The sequence below is a fragment of the Canis lupus genome, chromosome 11 (genome assembly GCF_048164855.1).
Source record: "Canis lupus baileyi chromosome 11, mCanLup2.hap1, whole genome shotgun sequence".
Lineage (NCBI taxonomy): Eukaryota > Metazoa > Chordata > Mammalia > Carnivora > Canidae > Canis > Canis lupus.
The window spans coordinates 57,309,349-57,335,793 of NC_132848.1; the positions used below are offsets into that span (position 1 = coordinate 57,309,349).

Here is a 26,445-nt window from a genome sequence, read left to right on the forward strand (position 1 = left end):
AATCCTACTTAACGTAACTACAGACCAACACTTCTCTACAAATTAATAAATTCTTTGTCTGATTGCCAATTAAATACAAGTTTTAACTTCATAGCTTAACAATTAAGGGTCATACACTGAAGTCAATACATACACCTAGCATTTCAGTCTGAACTGTTTCATATACATAGAGCTGCAATCAAGTACAAAGTATGGCCTAACAAACGCTAGGGGAGATTTTTTAAAAGTAGTTTTTACAGTATTAAACTTATCTTGCACACTGAAGTCATCATACATACAGGGCAAAGTCAGAGCTTTTATATTTGAGTTTATTCTTCATTTAATTTTTTTTAATTTTTATTTATTTATGATAGTCACACAGAGAGAGAGAGAGAGGCAGAGACATAGGCAGAGGGAGAAGCAGGCTCCATGCACCGGGAGCCCGACGTGGGATTCGATCCCGGGTCTCCAGGATCACGCCCTGGGCCAAAGGCAGGCGCCAAACCGCTGCGCCACCCAGGGATCCCTTCATTTAACTTTTAAAACACTACTATAGTTGAATATTAAAACAAAAAACAATAGCAAGTAGTGAGCTATGATTATAGTCCTTCACTCATGCACTACTGCATATAAAATGCCAGCAGCAGTGTTATTCACCGGCCCCATTAAGAAGTCTGACACTGAACAGGATGTCAGGATGCAGGACATATCATATGATCCAGCAATTGTGCTCTCTGGTATTTGCCCAAGGTTTTAAAAACTTATTTCCAAGGGCATCTGGGTGGCTCAGTTAGCTAAGCATCTGCCTTCAGCTCAAGTCATCATCATGAGGTCCTGGGAGCCCCACATTGGGCTCCCTGCTCAGCAGAGAGTCTGCTTTTCCCTCTGCCCCTTCCCCTGCTTATGCTCTCTCTCTCTCTCTCAAATAAATAAAATATTTAAAATGTCTAAATATATGTAAATTCATGAAGTCTAAGAAAGGGTCCTGAAAAGAGTGATGAGTACTCTGGAACTGTCCTTAACCCACCCTACATCCTGAGAAGTTTTTCTAAAATGCAGATCTAATTATGCCACAACTGTACTCAAAACTTTTAAATGGCTCCCCAGAACATAAGAATGAAACCCAAACTCCTTAGCATGGCTTGTGCTTTCATCACCTAGCACTTGTTTAATGGCTCATTCAGCCTCATTTCTTGCCACAACATTCCCACTACTCCCTCACCTCCATCAAAGTGTTCTCCACCTGAAAGAGATAGAATGACTTTTTGAAATCCAGTGTTTGCAGCTCTCTGGTTTCCCTTCCCCACTGTCTTACCCAGACTACCCTGAATTGTTTTTTCAAGTTTCTGATTATATATCATTTCATACTTCATTCTAATTGCCTTTTAACCAACGAGATTATAAACTCTGTGGGAGGCAGTGTATTTGTGTCTTGTGGCTGTAACAAATTACCACAAACTTGGTGGTTTACAACAGAAATTTATTTTCCCACAGGCCTGAAGTTCAGAAGTCAGCCATCAGTTTCACTGGGCTGCTGTCAAAGTGTCCACAGGGACATACTCCCTCTAGGGGTTCTGGGAGGAATAGTTCTCATTGCCTTTTCCCCTTCTGGAGGCTGTTCTCCCTCTTTGGATCATGGCTGTGCATCACATCATCTTTTCTACACCTGCTTCCATCATCCCATTGCCTCCTTCCTCTTCTCTCAAACCTCCCTTCTGCCTTCCTCTTGTAAGGACATGTGTGATTGCATTTAGAGCCCACCCAGACAGGTTTAGCATAATCTCCACAGCTCAAGCTCCTCAACTTCATCATATCTGCCTTGTAGGATAACATAGTGCCAGACTCCCTGGCTTGGGACTAGCTATCTTTGCAGGCCATTATCCAGCCTACCACAATAAAGACTAACTATTTTTGTGTATCATATCCCAAAAACCAGTGCTGTGTTTATTAGGTAGGTCCTCAGTTAACATTTGTGAATGAATAATTTTGGTGACTTTTTAATCATCTGAATACTTCATTAATCTTCCTGTTAGATATAATAAGAAAAAAGTCATTTTCTCCTATAAACTTACTGTTGATAAACAAAATTTTCATTTGGGCAAACAGAGCTTATTCTTCTGGTGTCAAATTTGACAGTTTATTCAGCTGTGGGTGGGTGGGGATGAGCCCTTGGTCAGGTTATTGAGCTGAAATACAGAAAGGGTCACTGAGGTTCTTATCAAATTTAAATCTTACTATAAACTCTTAATTGCTTACCCAAAACTCAAATAATAAATCCTTCTGGGATGACCAATGCTTTCTGTGAGAATGGTTAATGAAGGTCAGTATGGGGGATTTAGTTACCAAGGGTGAATAAAGTCCTAGGAGTCCAGATCCCAAGGACACAAGCAAGGCTTCATTTTCTTAGCTTTATCATCCCCCAATAGCTCCTTTCTGATTAAGTGCTGTCACGTTCTCTTCACATAGCACAGTTCATTTAAAAGTTTAAATTTATGAGAAAATTATGTAAAGAAAATATAAAACAGAGCTATGGGATTTTAAAGACGATGGAAATAGGGCTTCAATGGGCACATGACCACCCACAATATAAACATTTCCCATCTTCCTTCCCACTTAAGTGTAGCCAGATGACTTTGATTCCTAGAAAATGGAATATAAATAGAAACTTTGTGTGTGACTTTTAATACATACCTTTAAATAAAGTAGGCATGCTCTTCTTTGCTCCCTTCCTTCTTATGACTGGCTACAAAGTGAGCACAATTACTAGAGCTCAAGCAGCTAGCTCAGATCATGAGGAAGCCTCTGAAAAGCCTTACAAGCAACTTTTAAAGCAACAAGATAAAAAGATCTGAATCTAGATAACCAGGCAACCACCATCCAATACTGGGTTGCCTACCTCTTGAGTTTTCTCTGTTAGATAAAAATATACTTCTACCTTATGTAAGTCACTGTTACTTTGACTTATCTATTACCCATAGCATAACTTAATCCAAAGTGATTCAGAATGTATGCACCTGGAAGTGGGTGCTGTAAATGATAAAACAAAAAACTAGGCAATGACTTAGTGCCTGTGATAGGTATCTAGGGACAAGCATCTAGTTGCGGCACAGTAAACCTAGTGACCCTTATTTCACTATGACACAGCTTTGGGGAAAAATTTTTGATACTTCTAACATTTGTTCTACCTTGCAAATCAAACCACATGCTCAACAAGGCTGTAGCTCTAGAGAAGATGATGGAAAAGATTCAGACAGCTGGTTGGTGATTGTTGGCTTCTTCTCACTTTCAGCAAAAGTCTGTAAGAAATAGTTAAACTGAGGCCAGAGCTACCCAGCAAGCAGAGATAGAAGGCAATCAACCATACTAAGGGAGGTACCCACTGCTTACCGCCTAAAATCCAGGTTTATTTAGAATCTGATGATTCAGAACATTAAGCAACAGGGTGAGGCTGGGGGTAGGGTGGCCAACAAATAAAAACTCCAACAGGAGATTATGTTTATGCCTACCATACAAAAACTGAACATACTGGCAAAGATGGTATTAAGGGCATTTCCTTCACCCCCAGGTTCACTATGTCAGAGAGTCACATGATAGTCACCATTAACATGAAAGAGAGGAGTATGGGAAGATCAAAGAAACCAATAAATAAGAGATTAGAGGCTTAAAAACTGTATTTTTTCAAGAGTTTTGATTGCAGTTACTTACTTATACATGGAACTGACTAATCAAGGAACTTATCCTATATTGTTCCTGCCATACAGAATTTAGAATTTCTAGGGTCCAGTGACTGATAGATGTTTCCCGTTCTCCCCATTTCTGAGTCAGGTTATTACTGAAAATAGACTGTTTCTTCTCTTCTTGTTGTGTAAGTTTCTGATAGACACCTTGTCTTTTAGTTTATTGGTCAACAGAACATAAAGAGTCCTGTCTAGACCTGTTGGGAAGGTTAGCCTACCTCCCAAAGATCCTGGACTTTGAAATAGAATAATTTAATTAGATTCATTAAATTGGGCTGCTTTACTAAGAAGGCATAGAGTTTGACCACATTTGTCCTCAATATTCATGTTCCTCTTTTTTATAGGAATAGCATCTTTCACTTTTAGCTAAGCACATGGCCCCACAGAAAATTGACTATGTAACCCAGCATCCATTTTCTGAGTGTTGGTATGTAATTAAGTTCCAGAACATGGAAATATCCTGTGTAATTTCCAGGAAGTGTCCTTAAAGGAATAAGACATGCTTTTCATGATTCTCTTCTGCTTGCTCACTGGAAACCAATGTGATGTCTGGAATTCAAGTGGTCCTCTTAGGCCATGAGGCAATATACACTCAACTAGTAGAACAGCAAGAAAAAAAGACCACTGCTCCTTGATCGCTCTTACACTTTCATACTAATTCTGAAATGCCTACCTCCAGATTCCTTTATGTGAGAGAAAAGCAAACTTCCATTTGTTTCGAGCAGTTATTTTTAGACACCTCTGATCTTCATAGCAAATCAAATTCTAAATGATGTAGCATATGAAGCTGAATGGAGGATAATACTATAGTGTGAGGTAGATTAAAATAGACATTAATTGTATAATAACATCTTGTTCACACAAAATGGAGTGACAAAAATGTGATCCAGGGAAGTCCTCTGCCTTCCCATAATGGCCAAAAATAGACTCCAAAATATAAATCTGATTCTCTAACTCCCCAGCTCAAAATTATCCTGCAGTTTCCTGTTGGATAAATCTCTCTTTAACCTGGTATATAATCCCCTGTGAGATCTGGTCCCCTGTACTTCACACACATTTGCTCCCAAGGTCCCACTGGTCTCTCAGGTCCAGCTACACTGGTCTTTAGTTCCTACTGTTCCTAACTAGCTGGAGGCAGCAGATTGTGTCACTGCTCCCATGAGTACATTCTCCAAAGGTACATTCTCAACTATTTTCACTATTTTCAGGTAGTATTTTAGCATGTCAATCATCAAGATTTTTAAGAAAATAAAGTAGAATGAAGGCAAGATGATATGTATTGAAAAAAAAAAAAAGTGGTTCTCACATGTCACCTCCTCACTCCTGTCCTGGAGCACTCCTAGGTTCATTCACCTAACTTTAGAACCCAGCTCTGCCTTTGATTTTTGTCATCATATTCCCCTCCCACACCATACCTCTTCATCCAGATGACCTTTATTTCTCCATCAGATATCAAATTTTCCTATTATACTTGCTTATTATGGTATCTAACTTTGTGGGAGTTGATAATGTCAATTTTCTCATGAAGTCATGTTATTTCTGTAAGCATGTAATAAATGTCCATAAGCATGTAATAAATGTCCATTTTACCACATTAGACTGTATATTCCATGAGTCAGAAAATACATTGATTTTAGCTCATCAGTGTACCCTCAGAGCACAGCACTGTGCCTAGAATATTGTAGGCTCTCAAATTTGTTAATGAATAACTGAGATGCTCAGGGCTGAGGCAAAAAGAATTAAAAAATTAGGTTCAGAAAGAAATGAAGAACAGGAAAGTACACAATCACAGCAGCATAAACATGGATGACACATTCAGGGAAAAGAAAGGAAATCAATGTGCTGCAAAGCACTATTCTAGATGATGAGAGAAGCATAGTATAAAGCAGCCCATAATACACCAACTAGGGCATAATAACATTTATGCAGAGGAAAAAATAGTTAATTATGAAAGGCAGGAAAAATGTGCTAAATGGAACCAACAAACAGGCCATAGTATTACAATGTCAAGAAAAATTAACACAAAAAAAAAAGAAAAGAAAAGAAAAATTAACACAGATTAGAAAAAAGTCAGGGTTAATAGTTCTTTGTGTCCCTTGTTACATACCAAAGACTCATAAAGCACCTGACACACATTATCTTATTTAAGCTTTACAATAACCCAAGAGCAAGGTATAAATATCCATATTTTGAAAACCAAAAGAGATTCCAAGCATAACAAAGCTTATATGTATAATGCCAGAATTTGAACCCTAGTCTTTCTGAATTCAAAACCAATGTACTAATACCTAGGTTATAAAGATGCAGTTCAGGGAGGCTGAGTGTCTCCATCAAGCAAGCATCCAACTCTTGATTTCAGCTCAGATCATCATCTCACGGTTGTGAGATTGAGCCCATGTCAAGCTCCACAATGCTTAAAATTCTCTCTCTTCCCCTCCACTCTCCCCTCCCCCACTTAAAAAAAAGACCGCTCATCTGGCTCTGAGTAATAGTTGGAAACACAGAAATAGAGGGAAAGTATGGGAAAAAATCAAATAAGGAGTACAGTGTGAACAAAAAAGAAAAACAAGGTATAATGAGTGGATAGCTTAGTCTAGCCATAGCTAGAGAGTCCCTATAGTAGTAGAATGTAAGATGAAGTTGGAGATAGAGTTTGGGTCAGACTCCAGAGAGCATTTGATATTTTTTCACTTTTACCTTGTAAAAGTTGCCCAACTGGAAGTTACTATAGAATCCTGAATTAGCAAACAGCAAAATGAAAATGGTGGTTTGGTTTGATTGGAATGGAAAAAGAGAAGAATTAGACTCACATAGGAAAACTCAGCATACTTGAGGTCAAAAAAATATCAAAACTAAAAAGAATTGAGAAGATCACTTAGTACCAAACCTCATTTTATATATGAGGAAACTGTAACCCAGACAACTTAAATGATTTGCCAAAGATTAGTAGGATTACTAGCACTGTAACTTGGTTTTCTATTATTTCCACCAGGACACAGGTGTAGAAACTGATGAAAAGCAAAAGATAGAGAGAGAGACCAGAATCAAAATTAACTCTCAGGTCAAGCCAGAACAACTTTGAAAGTGAAAGCATCACTTTCAAATAAAAGCTATTCAAGAAATGATCCTTGTGGCAGATCCTTTTGGCCTCCAATTATCTCCACTTCCTGGGATTCATGCTTTCCCTGGAGTGTGGGCTGGCCGAACAACTAAGAATCAATACAGCAAAGGTGATGGAGTAGTATTTCCAAGATCAGATTACAAGAGATGTGATTACAAGAGATTGTAAATTCTAATTTGCTAGCTGAAGCTCTCCCTTGCTGGCTCTGACGAAGTAAGCTGCCATGCTGCACCCTACCCCATGGAGAGGTCCATGGCAAGGAATTGAAAGTGTCCTCTGGTCAATTGCCAGACAAAGGTGTAAGGTCCTTGGCATAACTGCCTCAAGAAGCTGAATCCTGCCAATAACCACATGATCCTAGATGCAAATCCTTCCCATGTTGAACCTTCAACTGAGACCCCAGCCCTGACCAGTTATTTCATTGCAGCCTGTGAGAGACTCTAAAACCAGAAACCAAAATAAATAAATAAATAAATAAATAAATAAATAAATAAATAAATAAATAAATAAATAAAACCAGAAACCCAGCTAAGCAGTGCCCAAATCCCTGGCACACAGAAATGGTGAGATAATCAATGTGGGTTGTTTTAAGCCACTAAGTTTGATAATTTGCTATGCAGCAATAGATAACTAATACAGTACTACTGAGAGAAAGATGAAATTTGATTTGAGGCCATGGAGGAATCAACTGTTGTTGTGTAGAGCTCCAGGGAATGAATCCCTGGTTCTGAGGAGTATAAATTAGTAAACAGTGAAAAACTGATAGAATGAGTATAACAATTTCAACCAAGACATTCGGCACCAAAAAAAGAAGAAGGAAATTACACGTACTGAAAATGGAGAGAAAAAGCTTTACAAGAAGCTCAGAGATATAAAAATAGGATACTGTTTGGAAACAGTGTTTCTCTAGAGAAACAAAAATGTGTACAAACACAAAGTAGATATTGGCAGCACGGTGGAAAGAAAAGAGAATAAGTGATTAAAACCATTGTGCTAAACACAGCTTGGAAACCGCAGGGAAAATTTAGCAACTCTTGAATTTTCACTCTCAGTCCTTTCACTTCCAGCGCTATCTAATCAATTCAAGGATAACTCCAATGGTCAGGGTATACCTGGAGAACACTAAACCATGAGAGTATTATTTTTAAATACTTATATCACCAATTTGGGAGATTATAACTAGAAACTTACAGAAGTGCCTTTTGAAGGCACTTCTCCATTTTACCTTTCAATTCCTCTAATTTTGCTTTTAAAAAAGGTTGAATTTTAATTCAAATATTCCTTAAGAGCAAATTTTAATATTCTAGTGGTTACACATTGAATCCTAATTGTCCTTTAATACAGAATTCCAGGGAATTACTCCATCTGGTGATTTGGGTTTAGGCACAGAGGAAAATGCCAAAATAGAACTGACAACTTAAGCCATCTTCCTTTTAATTCAGGGTTTATAAGGTTTCTAAAGCATGTACTTTCTAAAAAGAGGAGAGAAATTCTATACACGTGGGCATGAAATATTTAAACTGTAAGCTACCACCTATCCCAAAACAACAAAAGGAATCTTATTAATGTCCCACAGAAACTATCTTAGGAAGAGAGGACTATTTCCCCATCCTAATCCGCTAACGAAGCAGGGAAGTGGCACAGTGCATAGAGAAAACATTTCTCAAGTGATCTGCAGGCATTTAGAAGGCAACATGTTAAAAGCGGCCAACATGACTTCATTCCAGCAAGCCCTTTATGCGGGAATTGTAAACATGACAAGTGCAAGGACCTTCATCCACTATCTCACATAGTACCCAGCATAGGCATTCAGGAAATATTTCTGAGTAAATAAATGCCAAGCAAGGATAGCAAGAGAGAAAGAAAAAGAATATAGCTGATGTCAATTCCAATTTTCAAAAGAAAATACAGATGCTTTCAGAATTACCTACGTTTAGATTAAGAACCTTAATGAATAAAGAAGCAACACTGCCAAGGCAGACAATGGATGCTATAGAAGGTCATGAAAACCAAGGACTAATCAGCCCATATATGGAAATAGGACAACGAAGATGATGGACTGGGTAAGACCAGAACTGAGACAATTTCCATCTAGTGGGTTTTCATCAATTCTTGGCACTACATGGTTGGAAGGTAGTCATTTGAACCACAAAATATCACTTTTCTAATTTATTATATATGTCATGTTTATTTTCTATATGAGTAATATGTATATATTTTGTGTTTTATATTTAATCCTATTCCAGAATATGGGTTGTCATTTTCAACCTTTTGCCGCCAATATAAAGCCCTAAATTAAAGAACCTCTTAAAGATCAAGAGCCTATTCTGTTTCCTTGAAGAAAAGATAGTTGAGCCAAGAGGATAGGATGAATAATGGCCTTCAAGATTCTGGTGCTACTTTATGAAAGGGTACTCAAATAATCTTGTTCCTGCCTGCATCTCGGCACACTATATACTGTCCTAAAGGGGACAACAGAGTAGCTGTTGCAGTATTTCAGCACCACCATGACTTCAGAATTATCTCTAAACTTCAAAGCTGAAGATGCTCAAATGCAGTCTAAAGAAACTATCAGTCAGGATTCTCCAGAGAGACAATCAGTAGGGTATATTTGCCAAATCTAAAATCTGTAGAGCTGGCACGCAAGCTGGAAACACAGGCAGGATTGCTATGTCACAGTTTTGAGGCAGAAATCCTTTTCCTCTGGAAAACCTCAGTTTTGCTCTTAAGGTTTTCAACTGATTGCATAGGGCCGACCCACATTATGGAAGGTAGTCTCCTTTACTTAAAGTCAACTGATAATAGATGTTAATCACATCCACAAAATACTTTCACAACGTGGACACTGGGCATACCATACAACTGGACACCACAGATTAGTCAATTTGATCCATAAAATTTAACCATCCCAGCAACTAAAGTAACCCCCCTTTGATGGTTGGAGCTACCAATCTGACACCTGCCCATGAAATCCTTAAATTCCTAACAATTCATTGTACTAATGCTGTATCAACTCTATCAACAAAGTCCATTATTCTATGAAGCGCATATAGATTATTTACAAAAATGTCTACCATTAGACATGTTGTTACTCCAAAATGCCATCTTCAGATGGACCAAGACTATAAAGAGTAAAATCTTATAGGTCAACAGATTAATAGGAAGCTTTGAAATAATCTCCCTTACAATTTACTTAAAATGTTTTGTGGTTAATTAGGATAGACAATGAAACCACTTGCCAAACTAGGGAAGAAATTTATGACCTTCAAAAAATAATCCTGCATTCTTTACTGAGGTAAGTCAAAAAATTATAGCATTTCAGCCTACTGAGGCTACTGTGCAATGGGTCTATTTCCTTGTATCCATAGATCTAAATGTCACATACTGTATAAACATGTCAGTTCAGATAGCTTATCTAGTAACAATATTATTTCTTATTTATAGCCTCCTCTCTTGCTGGAATATCTCTATGTCCTAAGTAATTTCTTCTTTTAAAAGGAGTATTTTAACCTGATAATTTCAAGGGCTTTTATATTATATTCTCATTCCTGATTAGTACATACTACATGACGATTTGATTTTTTTTCTTTCCGTTTGTCCACCGATCCTAGGTTTACTGTTTTGTATTTATCTGCACCAGGTTGAAATGTTCAATAATTATCTGAAAACAAGGAAGACAGTATGTCCTCATATTGTCATTTTGTCTGTTCTTCCATATCTGGCCTGCATCATCTTTCCTTGCTTTGAAACTACTTAAGAACTTACCCTTCTAGTTATCCATTCAGAAAGAGTGAGCAGTGATAAACTTTAGTTTGCTGCTCATCTATTGATAACATCTTGTCAACTGAACAGATTGTCTTCTTATCACTTCATTCAGATACACATCTGTAGTAGGTTGAATTATGTCTTCTGAAGATATGTTTAAGTCCTAACCACAGTGAATGTGACATTATTTGGAAAGAGGATCTTTGCATGTGTAACCAACTTAAGATGAAGTCTTATTGGATTTCAGTGAAGCCCACATCTAACGACTGATGTTCTTGTAAAGACATATTTGGAATCACACAGACATGCACAGGGAAGGAAGCAATGTAACAATAGAGGCAGAAACTTGAACAACAAGTCAAAGAATGGCAAGAATTGCCTGAAGCTACCAAATACTAGGAAGAGCAAGGGAAAATTCTTTCTAGAGTCTTTTAAGGGAGCACGTCCCTGTCAACACTTTGATTTCAGATAGTTGGCCTCCAGAATCCTGCAGGAATAAAGTCCCATTATTTTGAGCCACCAACTTGCAATAATTTGTTATAGCAGCCCTAGGAAACTAAATGCCATCATAAAATGTTATTTCACATTCCTATGTATAGTCAACTGTTTAAGTGCTCAGCTTGCCCCAGTTTTGTTCAACCCTGTAACTGTTTGATGCCCACACTATTTCTTTGTAAGTAAATACAGTGTGCTCAGAAAGTAGGTTTGAATCACTTACCCTCGTACCTTCTGATCTCAGATTCTAACTACAAGCTTACAGTGCTGGATAAGTTAGTGATCATGAAGAGACATCACAGGGGTCGTTATAAGCTTACATTATTCATGACATTTTTAGGAACTTCTTTTTATATCATTTGTGTTCAAACTTAGTCCTGTACCTATATATTTTCCTTAATAACTTTATACTTAAATAAACTGTTTTTATATTGGAACATCCACACTTTAATTCTTGGGGATATAAGAGAAAATATTTGTAAGATACATAAACAAATGTGGTTTTCTGTAAAAAGTCCTGCTCCACTGGTTTTGACCATTCTAAGCATCAGCAGGTTGACCTTAATAATTAAGCAGGGCCTACCCAGCTGTGGTATCTTCAAGCAAGAGCTTCATAAAGGGGATCAAATTGCAAATTCCCTCTCATGGCAAATGACTAAATAGACCACCCTGGGTAGGGGGGAGGGACAGTGAATTTGGAAGATGATGGAGTAGATATTGTCATATAGACACCATTTTTATGTTAAAGATTTTTACAGCCTTCTCTACATCAAATAATTTATCATATAGGTGTATATATGAACCATTTAATGTAAACACTTGGTCCTGAAACTAATCTCCAATTCCTTCTCACTGAATATGCCTAAAGTCTGACCAATGTAATAATAACAACAAAAATAACCTCTATTCTCTTTGGTATGATCTGAATTCCTTTCATATTTATTATAAGCTGCTCAAGTTCTCTGCCATCTAAAATTGTGTTCGCTTTCTGCATCCTTATTGAATTTCTGAGTACGTGATCCTTGCTTAGACAGTGCTTAGTGCATCTACATGCCAAATTTTGGGGCTTCTAGGGAAGATGGCTGAGTAGGATGACCCTGGGCTCACCTTGTCCCACAGATACAACTATATAGCACCCACATCAGTACAAATAACACAGAAAACAGGCCGAAGAATGGCAGAACAGACTCTCCACAATGTAGAGAAGCCACCACATGGAAGAGGGTAGGAAGGGCAGAGACACCATCAGGACCCAAATGACCAATGGGACTGTCAGCAGGAGGGACAGATGCTGGGGGCACGAAGAGGGGTGAGGAGCAAAACCCCAGACAATGCCCCCAGGCAAAAGGAACTGCACTGGGAAGAATAATCACTGGAACACTTTTCTTTCAAAACCAGAGGGGCCTGGTTTTATAAGCTCTTTCAATCATCAGGCTTAGCACCTAGAGCTTTAAAAAAAAAATCATCAGGCTCTGCTCCAGGAGAGCTAGAGGGAAAGAGGAAACTGAGTTCCCACCCTTAAGGACAGTGCAACAAACAGACCCGTTGAGATTCACAGAAGCAGCAGTCTGAAAACATCTAAGGTACATAGGAAAGTTATTTACTGAAAAACATCTAAGGTACATAGGAAAATTATTTACTGATCTCAGAACCATTTCCCACCCCAGCCCCCTAGCTTAGGTGACAGGGACAGGGACATTTGTGCAAACCAGCACAGCACCCTCTCTTCCTAACTTGCTAACAGTCGTGCCCTACCCCCTGTGCACTTCTGCACATCCACCTCCTCCAACCCATCTGTCCTTTGCAGGATTTTTTCATGATAGGTGCAGTTACCTGCCCCCCCCCCCCACACACACACACACAGTGGATATTTGCTGGAACCAGGAACTGCTCCTGCTTTCTCTGCAGACCTACCCCCCTCCAACATGCCCTTGGCAAGAGTTCCTCTAAAGTAGTGCCACAATCCTGGCAGTGAATAAGCAGACTGCATAGGGGCTGGCCCATTCTAAAGCGGTTCTTGCCCTAGGGAAAGGGAAGGATGACGATACACACTAATCCAACTTCAACCACAGGAATAGGCTGGGGGCAGACGTCTGGTCTGACTGTAGGCCCTGCTCACCAATGAAAGCTTCTCAAGGGAAAATACAGGGAAAGTACTCTGTAGTTTGGTGCTACCACAGCTCTGGCAAACACCTGGTCTGACTCAACTCAAGCCCAGGCCAGCCCCAGACTGGCCCACTAACAATACAGGGAACAAAATCTGTCCACAATAGGTAAAGAGAGCCACTGCTGATGAACGGACTGAAGGAAAATATGGCTCAACCACAATAGCAGGGCACACACAACAGACATAGGAGACACCCCTGAAGCACCAGGTTCTGATGAATGGGAGACATTTCAATACATAAAGCAAGGCACAACAGGACCTCTTCTTCATAGGGCCACTTCTTTCAAGAACAGTAGATATATAGACAATTTTCCTAACACATAGAAACAGACACAGAGAGTTACACAAAATGAAAAGACAGAGGAATATGTCCCAAATGAAACACGACAAAAATCACAGCAAGAGATAAATGAAATGGAGATAGGTAACATGCCTGATAGGCAACTGAAATTAATGGTCACAACAATGCTCACTGGACTTAAGAATGGAGGACCACAGTGGGACCCTCAATAGAGAGACAGAAAACCTAAAAATAAAATACAATTAGAGATGAAGAACTTAATAATTTAAATTAAAAACACACTAGACAGCAGACTAGTAGTTAGAGGAAGCAGAAGAACAGTTCAGCGACATGGAGGACAGAGTAATGGAAAGCAATTAAGTTGAACAAAACAGAGGAAAAAAGTACTAAAAAATGAAAATAGGCTAAGGGAAATCAGTAATGTCATCAATCATAACATTCACATTGTAAAGATCCCAGAAGGAGAAGACAGAGAGAAGCAGACAGAAATTTTATTTAAAGAAATAATAGCTGAAAATTTTTTGAATCTAGGGAAGGAAACAGACATCCACATCCAGGAGACACAGAGAGCTCCCAACAAAATCAACCCAAGGAGGTCCACACCAAGACACATAGTAATTAAAATGGCCAAAAGTAGTGATGAAGAGATGATTTTAAAAACAAGAAAAAGAAAACAGTTACATACAAGGGAAACCCCATAAGGCTATCAGCTGATTTTTCAGCAGAAATTTTATAGGCCAAGAGATTCATTTCAGACTGAAAGACACACAAAGACTGAAAGTGAAGGGGTACCTGGGTGGCTCAGTTAAGCATCTGCCTTCAGCTCAGGTCATGGTCCCAGGGTCTGGGATCAAGCCTTGCATCAGGCCCCTTGCTCAGAGGGGAGCCTGCTTCTCTCTCTGCCTGCTTCTCCACCTGCTTGTGCTCTCTCTTTCAAATAAATAAATAAAATCTTTTTTAAAAAAATTTTAAAGATGACCTACCCAGACACATCCAGGAGGTAGGAAAAGAAGTACAAACAAAACCCAAAACCAGAAGAAAATAATGAAGCTTAGAGCCAAAATAAATGACATAGAAACTAAATAAATAAATAAATAAATAAATAAATAAATAAATAAATATCATAATAACTGAACAAATCAATGAAACCAGGAGCTGGTTCTTTGAAAAGATCACAAAACTAATAAACCTCTAGCAAGACCCATTAAAAAGAGAGAGGCAAAGAGGACCCAAATGAACAAAATCACTAATTTAAGAGGAGAAATGACAACTGACACCACAGAAATACAAACAACTTTAACAGCATTAGGAAAACCTATATGCCAACAAACTGGACAACTTAGAAGTAGAAAAATTCCTAGAAACATACGGCCTGCCAAAACTAAAACAGAAACAGAAAATTTGAATACATCAATTACCAGCAATGAAATTACATCAGTGATCAAAAAACTCCCAACAAACAAAAGTCCAGGAACTGGTAGTTTCACAGGCAAATTCTACCAGACATTGAAAGAACAGTTAATATCTATTCATCCCAAACTATTCCAAAAAATACAAGAGGAAGGGAAACCTCCAAATTTATTATATGAGGACAGTAACATCCAATACCAACATCAGATAAGGATGCCATAAAAAAAAGAGAACTACAGGCCATTATCTCACGAATATAGCTGCGAAAAGACTCAACAAAATATTAGCAAACCAAATCCAACAATACATCTTAAAAATCATACACCACACTCAAGTAGGACTTATTTCCAGGATGCAAAGGTGAGTGAATATTCATGAAACAATTAACACAATACATCACATTAATAAGAGAAAGGATAAAAACCATATGATCATTTCAATAGACTCAGAAGAAGCATTTGAAAGCACAACATCCATTCATGATAAAAACCCTCTACAAAGTAAGTCTAGAAGGAACATACCTCTACATAATAAAGGCCTTATATGAAAAACCCACAGCCAACATCATATTCAATGGGGGAAAACAGAGCTTTTCCCCTAAGGTCAGGAACAAGAGAGGAATATACACTTTCACCAATTTTATTCAAAATAGTACTGGAAGTCCTAGCCACAGCATCTAGATGATGTAAAATAAAAGGCATCCAAATTGGTAAGGAAGAAATAAAATTCTATTTGCAAATAGCATGATATCATATACAGAAAACCCTAAGACATCACCAAAAACTACTCCAACTGATAAACGAATTCAGTAAAGTCAAGTCACAGGATACAAAAATCAATGTACAGAAATCTGTTGCATTCCTGTACACTAATAATAAAGTAGCAGAAAAAGAAATTAAGAAAACAATTTTATGTATAATTGCACCAGAAACAATAACCAGGAATAAACTTAACCAAAGAGGTGAAAGACCTATACTCTGAAAACAAAATACTGATTAAAGAAATTGAAGACATTGCAAAGAAAGATATTCCATGTCCATGGACTGAAAAAAATGTTAAAATACCTATACTACTCAAAGCAATCTACACATTTAGTGTAATCTTTATCAAAATATCACCAACATTTTTCACAGAGCTAGAACAAACAATCCTAAAATTTGTATGGAACCACAAAAAAGTCTCAGTTGAAGCAATCTTGAAAAAGAGAAACAAAACTGGAAGCATCACAATTCCAGATTTCAAGTTATAGTACAAAGCAGCAGTAATTAAAACAGTATGGTACTGGCATAAAAATAGGTGCATAGATCAATAGAACAGAATGGAAAACCCAGAAATGGACCCACAACTATGCGGCCAATTAATCTTCCACAAAGGAGACAGGAATATGCAATGAGGAAAAGATGATTTCTTCAACAAATGCTACTGGGAAAACTGGACAACTATATGCAAAAGAAACCGGACCACTTGCTCACATAAAATGCAAAAATAAACTCAAAATGGATTAAAATCCTAAATGTGAGGCCTGAAATCATAAAAACTCTAGAAGAAATGGGCACTTAGGTGGCTCAACTGGTTAATAAGCATCCAACTCTTGATTTCAGCTCAGGTCATGATTTCAGAGTCATGAGATAGAACTCCACAACAGGCTCCAAGCTCAGTAGAGGGTCTGCTTGAGTTTCTCTCCCTCTTCCTCCACTCCTTCCCCCAACTCTCTCCCTCTCAAATAAATATTTTTTTTTAAAAAAACCTAGAAGAGAGCACAGTTCAAAATTCATCTGACATAGACAGTACCAACATTTTTCTAGATAGATCTCCTAAGGCAAGGGAAACCAAAGCAAAAATAAACTATTGCGACTACATGCCAAATTTTCAACTGATTGATTTCTCTATAAAGCTTCCCTCCTATACCATAGCAACTGCTGTCTGCGTCGTAGTGTCACAGCTTTCCACTCCTTTTCTAACTGCCTCAACTCTGGAGCGGGTAACCCGTATGTTACTCAGGTAAGTTCTCTGTCTTAATCCTCAATTTCCCTGAGTTATAGAGACCTTTCAGCAAAGCACTTGAAGAAACCAAACTTGACCTGCCATTTACAGCCACCTTAGTATACAAGGGAGATCATTACACCCAACTAAACCAAGTCACAGCCTGCCTGTCAGACACGCTGACGTCCCTCCAAACTAGCTCTCCTGTCATCAATCTTCACCTGCACAAACACTGAGCACATCCTTAATTTTCTCAGCTAACTTATCAGCAGCCCCATTAATATTCTAAATTATCCTCTCTGGAAGACAAATTACTTTACTATTTGTCTCCTTTAAACATTTTCTAGTCACAAAATGTGGTCTCATGTTTTCTGCCATTAAGTTTTTTAGTGTAAAGTCTTCTTACTCTCCCCTCAAAACTGGGTCCTGCCATATTTTCCAGGCCAGTAATCACATGAGTTCTGTACCTATAGGTCTCCTTGAGCCTATTTATTCTCTCAAAAAGTATTTTTGGATCCCCCACTATGTGCCAGGCAATCTCAGTGATCCCAGAGACACAAAGAAAAAAAATCCCTGTCCTTGGGGAGATTCCAATTCCAGGAGATGAAGACAAATATTATTTTTTTTTAAGATTTTATTCATTTATTCATAAGAGACAGAAAAAGGCAGAGACATAGGCAGGTTCCCCATGGGAAGTCTGGTGCGGAACTCGATCCCCGGACCCCAGGATCACGACCTGAGACAAAAGGCAGACACTCAACCACTGAGCCATCCATGTGTCCCTGAAGACCAACTTTAATAATGATTTGTTTAATGTATAACAATTACTTAAACAAATATATTACAACAAATAAATTAACAATCTGTTAAATAACAACAAATAAAATAACAATCTGACATATGTCAGATGATGTTATGTGCTTTAGGAAAAAATAATGATGCAGTGTAAAGTGACAGGGAATGCTGAGCGCGGGGAGATTGAAGTTTTTTAAATGGGTCAGTCACTGAAGGCCTCACTGAGGAGGTAACATCTCAGTAAAGTTTTGAAAAGGATGAGGCAATAACTCACCAACTTATTTGGAGCAAGAGTTTTGCGGACAAAGAGTACTAAATGTGCTAAAATCCTAAAGTAGGAATTTATGGTCAAATCAACCAGGTTATTGTTGTACCTTGATTTATTTGCTTATCACATCTTTTCTCCTTTCCCTCTATATTTCTCCCATTCCATTGGCTGATAGCAACATTTCCTCCTCTCCATTCTATGCCTCCCTCCATTTAAAACCACTTCTGATAAGGGAATCTCACTGCACATCCTTTTCCAGTGTCCATCTCTTCCCATGGGTGACCCTTCCTCCCAAAGCTAATGAATCCTAATTCTGCATCCCAAGTACAGATACCTCCTTTGAGGTATATATCCATACTTCTGAAAACTTGTTTTCCTCTTTAGCTGAATATCTCCTAGCCACCTCACAAACAGCGTGTCCAAATCCAAACATCATCTTTCTTGCCAGGACTGCTTCTCTTCCTGTCCCCCACCATTGCAGTCACCCAATTTGGGAACCGTGGATGCATTCAAGGCTCCTTCCATTTTCTTCCATTCCACATGCAGCCTGTTACATAGCATCAAGGCATTCTCCCATTGTATACATGTGGAATTATGGATCCTAAGCACAAACTTTAACTCACAGTATCTTAGCAAACGTTGTTGACCTCATTGTGCCTATCAGCTGCCATGGAGCAAGTCAGACCCTGTCTCTAAGGTGATTCTTAAAGGAGACACAGCAGATATGTTATCAAGAAAGTCCTACTCATCTATCTCCTATCTCTTCCCAATTAACACACACACATACACACACTCCACACCTACCACATTTATAGTCCAGTATAAACCCTTTAAGTCTTTAATAAACTTCATCTTTTCATAGATGCTTATCTTCCTGAGAGATTATGATCCACATTACCAATAATTCAGTCTATAAAATTTAAGGCAATCTCAGCCACTTACAGATTAAGAATACATTTAGGTTCCCAACATTGTTAAAATCAAAAACTTCAAGTTACCTAGATCTTCTGTAACTAATAAGAGAAAATGCATTTTTTTAAGATTTTATTTATTTATTCACGAGAGACAGAGAGAGACAGAGACATAGGCAGAGGGAGAAGCAGGCTCCCCGCAGGGAGCCCCGGATATGAGACTCGATCCCAGGACCAGGATCACGCCCTGAGCCAAAGGCAGACGCTCACCACTGAACCACCCAGGCATCCCAGAAATTGTATATTATCAATAGCCTAACCACAAGAGCTGTAACTTATCCAACTTCTCAGTAAAAGCAAAATGCTTCAGAGCACCTCTTCCTTGATGTTACAGAGGCCAAATAAGGGAAGGAAGAAAGGAAGGTAGGGACTTTTCACTCTTGATGGAAAGAACCCAAAGGAAGATGATGAAAAAGTTTCAAACTCCTGTATCAGCAACTTCATAACCCATTTTGAGTATTGGGCATTTACACCATTATGAAAACTGTTACGCGCGCGCACACACACACACACACACACACGACCAAAAACCCAAATGGAGTCACTTATGCTAAGTCCCAGGTCACTAAACCAAGACTTAATTTCAGTTCTGGCTCTCCCAAAAACCGAATTTTAAAGCAGTCCATCAGGAATCTCCTGATCAGCACCAGTTAGGTAATTGGCCTGACAGACCACTGCCACTCCCTGAAGGAAGGTAACCTTCCAACAACCAACCCGCTTTTTTTCAAGCTTAACTTTCTCATTCCCATTCCTTCTGGCTATAGAAGCCTTTTATCTTGTGCAGTTCCTCAGAGATTTTTCTATCTGCTAAATGGGATGCCTGCCCAATTCGAATTAGTTTCACTCAAATAAACCCTTAAAATTTTTAACAGGCAAGTCATCTATCAGTCTGGACAGTCAGGAACATGGGCCATCATCAGACTGACCCAATTCTGTTCCACTGCTTACTAATTTGTGTTAAGAAATTTTCCACAAGGATTCTACCCCCAGGTAACATGTAGGATTTATAAACATTCTGACCAAAAATTGGGAGTTAGTGTTAATATATAACATCAGATTTTGAACCAAGAGTCCCACTTTGATGTGGGACTCTGTGGTGTCCTTTTATATCCTTTAAAGCACTGATCTGTGTTTGGTTTTATTGAACCTTCATAAACACTCCACCAGACATGAAAGGCAACTATCAGACTCATAGAATGTGAGAAATAAGAAGCTAATCAAGAATTAGCTTATAAGAAAAAAAGAAGTTCCCTTAGATATTTCCTAAATCATAAAGTGATCTTGCTTTGCAGATAAAACTACAGAGACCCAGTGAAGTGGTGTATCGACCAATTTCACAAAGGCGCAGTATGTTATTATAATCCTGCTCAGCAAATGAAGAAACTGAAGCATGAAAAGGTAGATGGCCTATTTAATGGCAAAGGTAGTCATAGGGTCCTTAACTCTAAGTCTTGAATATTTTCCATTCCTACATGTTCTTTTTAAGCCACAGTTTGAACTGCACATCTGAGAGCTACCAGAGTGGCCTAAAACTCCTTCAGCCTGTCATGAAATTCGATTTCCTTCTACAAAGCGGTACTTAGCAAAGTCTTATTTAAAAACATCACCCAGCTACAAATGAAAACCTTCCCAACAGGGACAAAATGGAACATCTGCCTTCCTTTTGCTTAATAGAACACTGTAAAGCTGCTCTCTGCTTGGATAAATGCTATTTGGGTTTTCTTGATTTCTGAATGAGTTCTTAGTATCGCTCTCTTGAGCTCTCTCTCTCTCTTGGTATTGTCATTGTCTTCTTGCCCAGAATTTTATGTGTAATCGTCTGTTCCACCATTGGCTTTTCTGAAACCAATCTTCCTTGTCTTTTGTAATTATGTAAAGCTGTTCTCTTTGCAGGCCACACATTGTAGATATCTAAAACCTGGAGAGAAAACACCCTAATTGTAATTATAATGGATTTCAAATTCCTATTATTCTTGTTGGAGAGAAAACATGCAGTGAGGATTCATTACCCATTTTCTTTAAAACTTGGAAACTTGAACTTATTTTTGTTGGAGCAGGCAGTCTTTAATTAAAAAAAAATCCTTAATTACTTCTTCAGAATTTTTTAAAAACACATTCTATTTTTATATCTTCCTACTTGAGTTAAAGAAAATTGAGGTCGTTTAGTTGGACCCTACTAATTCAAGTAAACCCAACCATACCTACACCTAAAAAATCAACCAATTGACCTCATACCATGGGATAAACCAAACTTCAAAAACAGAAACATTTTCAGATTCTGAACCCCAGTAGTAGCAAGGCTACTAACTGTTGATTATTATGCAGGTCTTGCACTAATCTAATTAACTAAAATGGAAATCCAATTTCAAGCATTGTTGTACACATTTGCATATGACATAAGTAGTCAAAAATCTGTCTGAAGTTAAATGAAGCACATGTACAGCCCCTGTATTAATTTGAATTTGGCTTTTCCACTCCGTCCCATTTTGAAATATTACACTCTCAACATCTGCAAACCCCTCACAGTACAAATGCCATTGCTAATAGCTGCTTGCTTTAGCATTGCCATTTCTCTTAGTGAATGTTAGTAACAGGGAGTGGGCACGATTCAAGCTTGTGTTTCTGAGGAAACATTCCTCTGGGAATTTCTCAATAAAGGGAGAAGCAAATGGATGCTATACTTACTGCCAAGTCAGTTCTTAGACTTTGGGAGGATGTGGCATTAGTTTTTGTTTGTTTTTAAATACTCATAACTTAAGTACCAAAAACGAATTCTATCATGGGTGAATCCCTCAAAAGTACAATTTCTTCCCCTTTGAAAAGGAGGAAGTATATGTAAATTGAATACCAACAACAACAACAAAAAAATGGTAGAGCCAGACTTAAATATCCTTGACCTCTGAAAACTCACAAAATTGTCAACTAAACATCATTGGAACTAGTTGATTGAAAGAACTCACGTGTCAGTGCCTTAATTACCAGTTCTGCTGTTATACCCCAAAGCAAACACAGGTATGATGTGGAGAGGAAAGCTGAGCCCTCACCACAGCACCAGATTTTCTCAAAGTGCTGGGAAATGCCTCAGTATTCCATCTCTTCCTCTCAATTTGATGTGAAAAATGCTCTGGTTAAAGAGCATATGTCTAGAGCAGAAAGGGATACATGTTCCACTCATACTCTATATTTTGTGATTTACCAATGGCATCTAACAAAAGGAAAGTAGAAGAGTGAATTAAATGTGTAAGGAGAGAAAATAATGGGAGCAGACACAATAAGTAGCAGGCATTTATAAAGAGCCATCACGCCAAGAAAAAATTGATTGCTTTTATACTAGAAAGAATATCAAATGAAGAGCTGGAGATTCATGTTAGCGTTAAAGGTTAAGCTTGCGGCACAATACCTCAAAAGATAATTAATTCAGAGAAACTTTGATAAGAACCTCTAGTGTAGCTTAGTGGACATTTGACTACTGTTCTCTGTAATGTTTAAGGAACTTGATCTACAAATGAATAAGGCATGATCTTTTTGCCCCTGAATCATTCCCAACTAGTAGACTAGAATAGCCCAGGAAACCAGAATCTAGATTGTTTAGATTGGCTAATGCTCGCAAGTGCTCCTGCTAAGTGTCTTTCTTAGCTTTTGTCTTGCTTATAAACTATGCTAACTTGCAAAAGTCAGTAAATCAGAGTCTCTCATACAGATAAATACGTTTATCTGGTTACCCATTGCCACAGACTGGCTTGAGACTTAGACATTTTAATTCTATTGGCAGGACACAATGGTTCAAGCTTCTAGCAAATATTTTTCAAGGAAACACTTAATACCAAAATAGTTTGCCTTTTAAATCTAAACTGATTGCATCCTTCTTTTAAAAATATTTATGTCGGGATCCCTGGGTGGCGCAGCGGTTTAGCGCCTGCCTTTGGCCCAGGGCGCGATCCTGGAGACCCGGGATGGAATCCCACGTCGGGCTCCTGGTGCATGGAGCCTCCTTCTCCCTCTGCCTGTGTCTCTGCCTCTCTCTCTCTCTGTGTGACTATCATAAATAAATAAATAAATAAATAAATAAATAAATAAATAAATAAATAGCAGAAGTTACCAAGGCAGTGGATGTGGTTCTCATTTACACACCCACAGGTAATACACGCGTAAGAAAGAATGGCGGAAAGCTCAAATTAAGTTTCAGTTTATCACAGACCCCAAAGACCAAAGGCAAAAGGCATCTGAGTGGTTAGCACAGTGGACTAGTATTAAGACAACTGGGAGGTGGTTTTACCCCCACAACTAGAAGTAAAATCTGGGGGAAGCTAGATGATTTATGATTTGTGCTTCAATCTTTATCTTTCAGTGTGTTTTGAGTTCTTACCATGATAAGCTATATGCTATATGTAAAAGATATCAATTCCCCCAAAAAACTACATTCCGAAAGCCAAATAGTCCACAATATTCAACCTCAGAATGTGGGTTTGTATCACACTCAAAAGCACTCATGTGAGATTAAGTGAGATTACATAAACCTAGTAACCAATGAAAGGAATTTTTCACTGCTACACTGAGACACTGAGTAAACAATTCCAGATTCTTTTGAAAAGGTTTGCCTACCAATAAATACTCAGGTTTTTTCTTAATGCAAACATCTACTATCTTTAATATTCTATTTACTTTAATTCTTTGTTACTAACCAACTTGTTTTGCACTTGTTTTGAAGAATCCAGGGGCTCCTTCTGTCCCCCTTAATGTGACTAAAAAAATATGGATGAGTCCTTAGCATTTGAAAATCCTCAATAGTCCATTAAAAATTAGAAACAGGGCAGCTCTGGTGGCGCAGCAGTTTAGTGCCTCTTGCAGCCTGGGGTGTGATCCTGGGGACCCAGGATCGAGTCCAGTCAGCCTGCCTGTGTGGAGCCTGCTTCTCCCTCTGCCTGTGTCTCTGCCCCTCTCTCTCTTGCTCTCTCTCTCAATAAATAAATAAATAAAATTTTAAAAATAAATAAAAAATAAAAATAAAAATTAGAAACATAAAAGTAAATAGAACTATAATGCAAAAAAAAATGTTTTTGCACGATCTGGTGTGGGCAAGAGATATTTTTACCCCATCAGCAAATGACGTTGAGTGATTATGTTAGGGTTCAATACAAGAAATAGACACCAAGAGTTCAGTAAAAAAAAATAATAATAATAATAATAATAATTTAAAGGAATATAGTAGGGAGCTGGGGGTTTTAAAGATTGTTCAAAGGGCTAGAGAAGTGGAAGTCAAGGAGCTGGAAAAAAAATCCGACTGGGTTTTTTTACTGCCAAGTCAATACCACCTCTGCTATGATCCAGAGGTTACAGAACTACTACTGTGCCCACACTCACTAGCTGGTGTCCTAGGAGTGGAGTGTGCCACCTAGATACCGAAGATACCTCCATCCATATCACAGCTGACACTTCTGTAGAAAGATGTCCTCCACCCCCTTGCAATCTCATGCATATACATCTCACTGGCTCTAAGTAAAGTGCATCTATCAATTGAGCTGAAAAGCAGTGTAAGAAATGTCACTTTTAGCTTCCCAGACCCTTTTATACAAATTGGTTAGAGGGATAACAAGGAAGTGTAAGTGAACGCAGAATAAAGAATATTTAGCTCAGCATGCTTATATGCAAAGCAGTATTCTAAGCATCTTGAAAGACTTAAAAATACACGAAGCCAAAATCTCCCTCTTCGTGAACATTTATTCTAAGACAAGAGATGTATATGAAGAGTTCAAGATTAGGGAAAGAGTTATGGGTATGAAATACAACAGGAAAGTGGTGATGGGACTAAATATAAAGCTCATGAGTATTGTGAGCAGTAAGAAAATTGGCTTTGTGTGACATAAGACACAAACTACCTGCTTCTCTTTATTAGCTCTAAATTATTTCAGTAATGAAGAGAGCGGTGCTAGTATAAGGGGGGGTTGAGTGAGGATTTAAGATGCCTCCAGGGTTAAAGCAGACCCCCGGACTTCAATTACATCGACCTAACTCTCAACCTAGGTGACCGTTTCAAGAGCAACTGATTATATAGATACATTCCATCGCTGCAAAGTAAATTATCCCCTTTCACTTGGGTTATAAGGTTATCTTAATGTGAAAACCACAACAAAATATAGATCAATAAGCAAAACAGTAAGTGAAATTGGGATGTTAAATAAACGAAGCATAAGAGCAGTCTCAAAAGGAGGAGGCAAGATAAAACACCTACCACAGGCCTCCAGAGAGAGAAACAACATATATACCAGCGATTGACTCCGAGTGCATCGACCATGGTAGGGAGCAGCTGAGCAGCTAGAGAGCCCATAAATCAAGGCCCTGTGAGCCCGTGAAGTCTTCACTAAGGCTTTGCTTCTATGCTGGAAACCATCGAGATGCTTTCTGGTTGGGCAGTCTGGTGGTTCTAGCTAGAGTTGGTCTTTAACTGAAGGTGACTGTAGCCAGAGATTCCCCTGCAGCCTGTCGGCAAAAGTACCCAAGGCCCAGCCACGATTAACTCTTCATAGGTGGCACTAACAAAGCAGGCAATGAAGATTCAGAAAAGAGCAATGGCGTTATGAGGTGGAGCAATCTGAGAAGACGCCAGGTCTGTTGTGAGCACTAGACAGTATATGACAATTCCCTCATCCATAAAAATAAAGTTATATTATTTGGAGTACAATAAGATTTCTCCCAGTTCCAACATCTACTGGTTGGAAGGAAACTACTACAATATTCTGTAGTATGGATGCCTCTTCAGAACAAAACCTAAGAAAAACTCAGTAAATCTCTTTTTATTATTTCTATCTGGATTGCTTGCTTTCTTGGATCTTTTTCTTCACAATTTCATTCCTTTAAGTTCTTTGTCCAATTTTTTAAATTAATTAGCACTGAAGAACAAGAAATAAAGTTTCCAGGATAACGATATCAATGCTTAATGGCTGCATGACAAATGAACTTTGGAGCAAACCCCGCATAAATACAAGATCTCTAAAAGGGTTTGACCAAGTTGACCTATTTAAGGACAGTTCAATTACTATTTGGTAACATAAATGCCACACTGGAGCAAGTACCAAACTAACTCCAGGGAAGCTCCAAAGAAGGCCCTAACACACAGAGGGCTTCCTGCAAAGAGTCACATCCACACTTTTAGGACAGAATTGTGTAAGTCCTGGATTCTCCCCATAAGGAGATACAGCAGGAACACACTGAGATACTATCTTAGATTTTTCTCCCCAGGAAAGGGACTCGGAGATCTGTATAGAGACAGTTTACTGAGGGGCACTCCTGGTACCTCTTAGAGTATGAGGGAAGCAGAAATGAGCAAAAGGCAAAGTTGGAAGTGTGAGGCAGTTCCAAGAGAGGCCTCATCTGATCCTAGAGGAAGCTCTGAAGCTGCTGTGTTCCTTCGGAGATGTCTCCTAATGGGCCAAGGGGGCCAGGCCTTTGTAACCTC

At 38.5% G+C, this 26,445-nt stretch overlaps 1 long non-coding RNA gene across 2 annotated transcripts in view; it reads right to left on the bottom strand.

Annotated features, from left to right (window-relative positions):
* LOC140600222 (uncharacterized) overlaps window positions 1-26,445 on the bottom strand; it is a 329,214-nt gene that overhangs the window by 278,399 nt on the left and 24,370 nt on the right. For both annotated transcript variants that reach the window (XR_012003440.1, XR_012003441.1), the window contains exons 2-4: window positions 3,165-3,275; window positions 2,052-2,165; window positions 1,202-1,222 (exon numbers count right to left, since the gene is read on the bottom strand). This is a non-coding gene — a long non-coding RNA (uncharacterized lncRNA). The remainder of the gene's footprint in view (window positions 1-1,201; window positions 1,223-2,051; window positions 2,166-3,164; window positions 3,276-26,445) is intronic.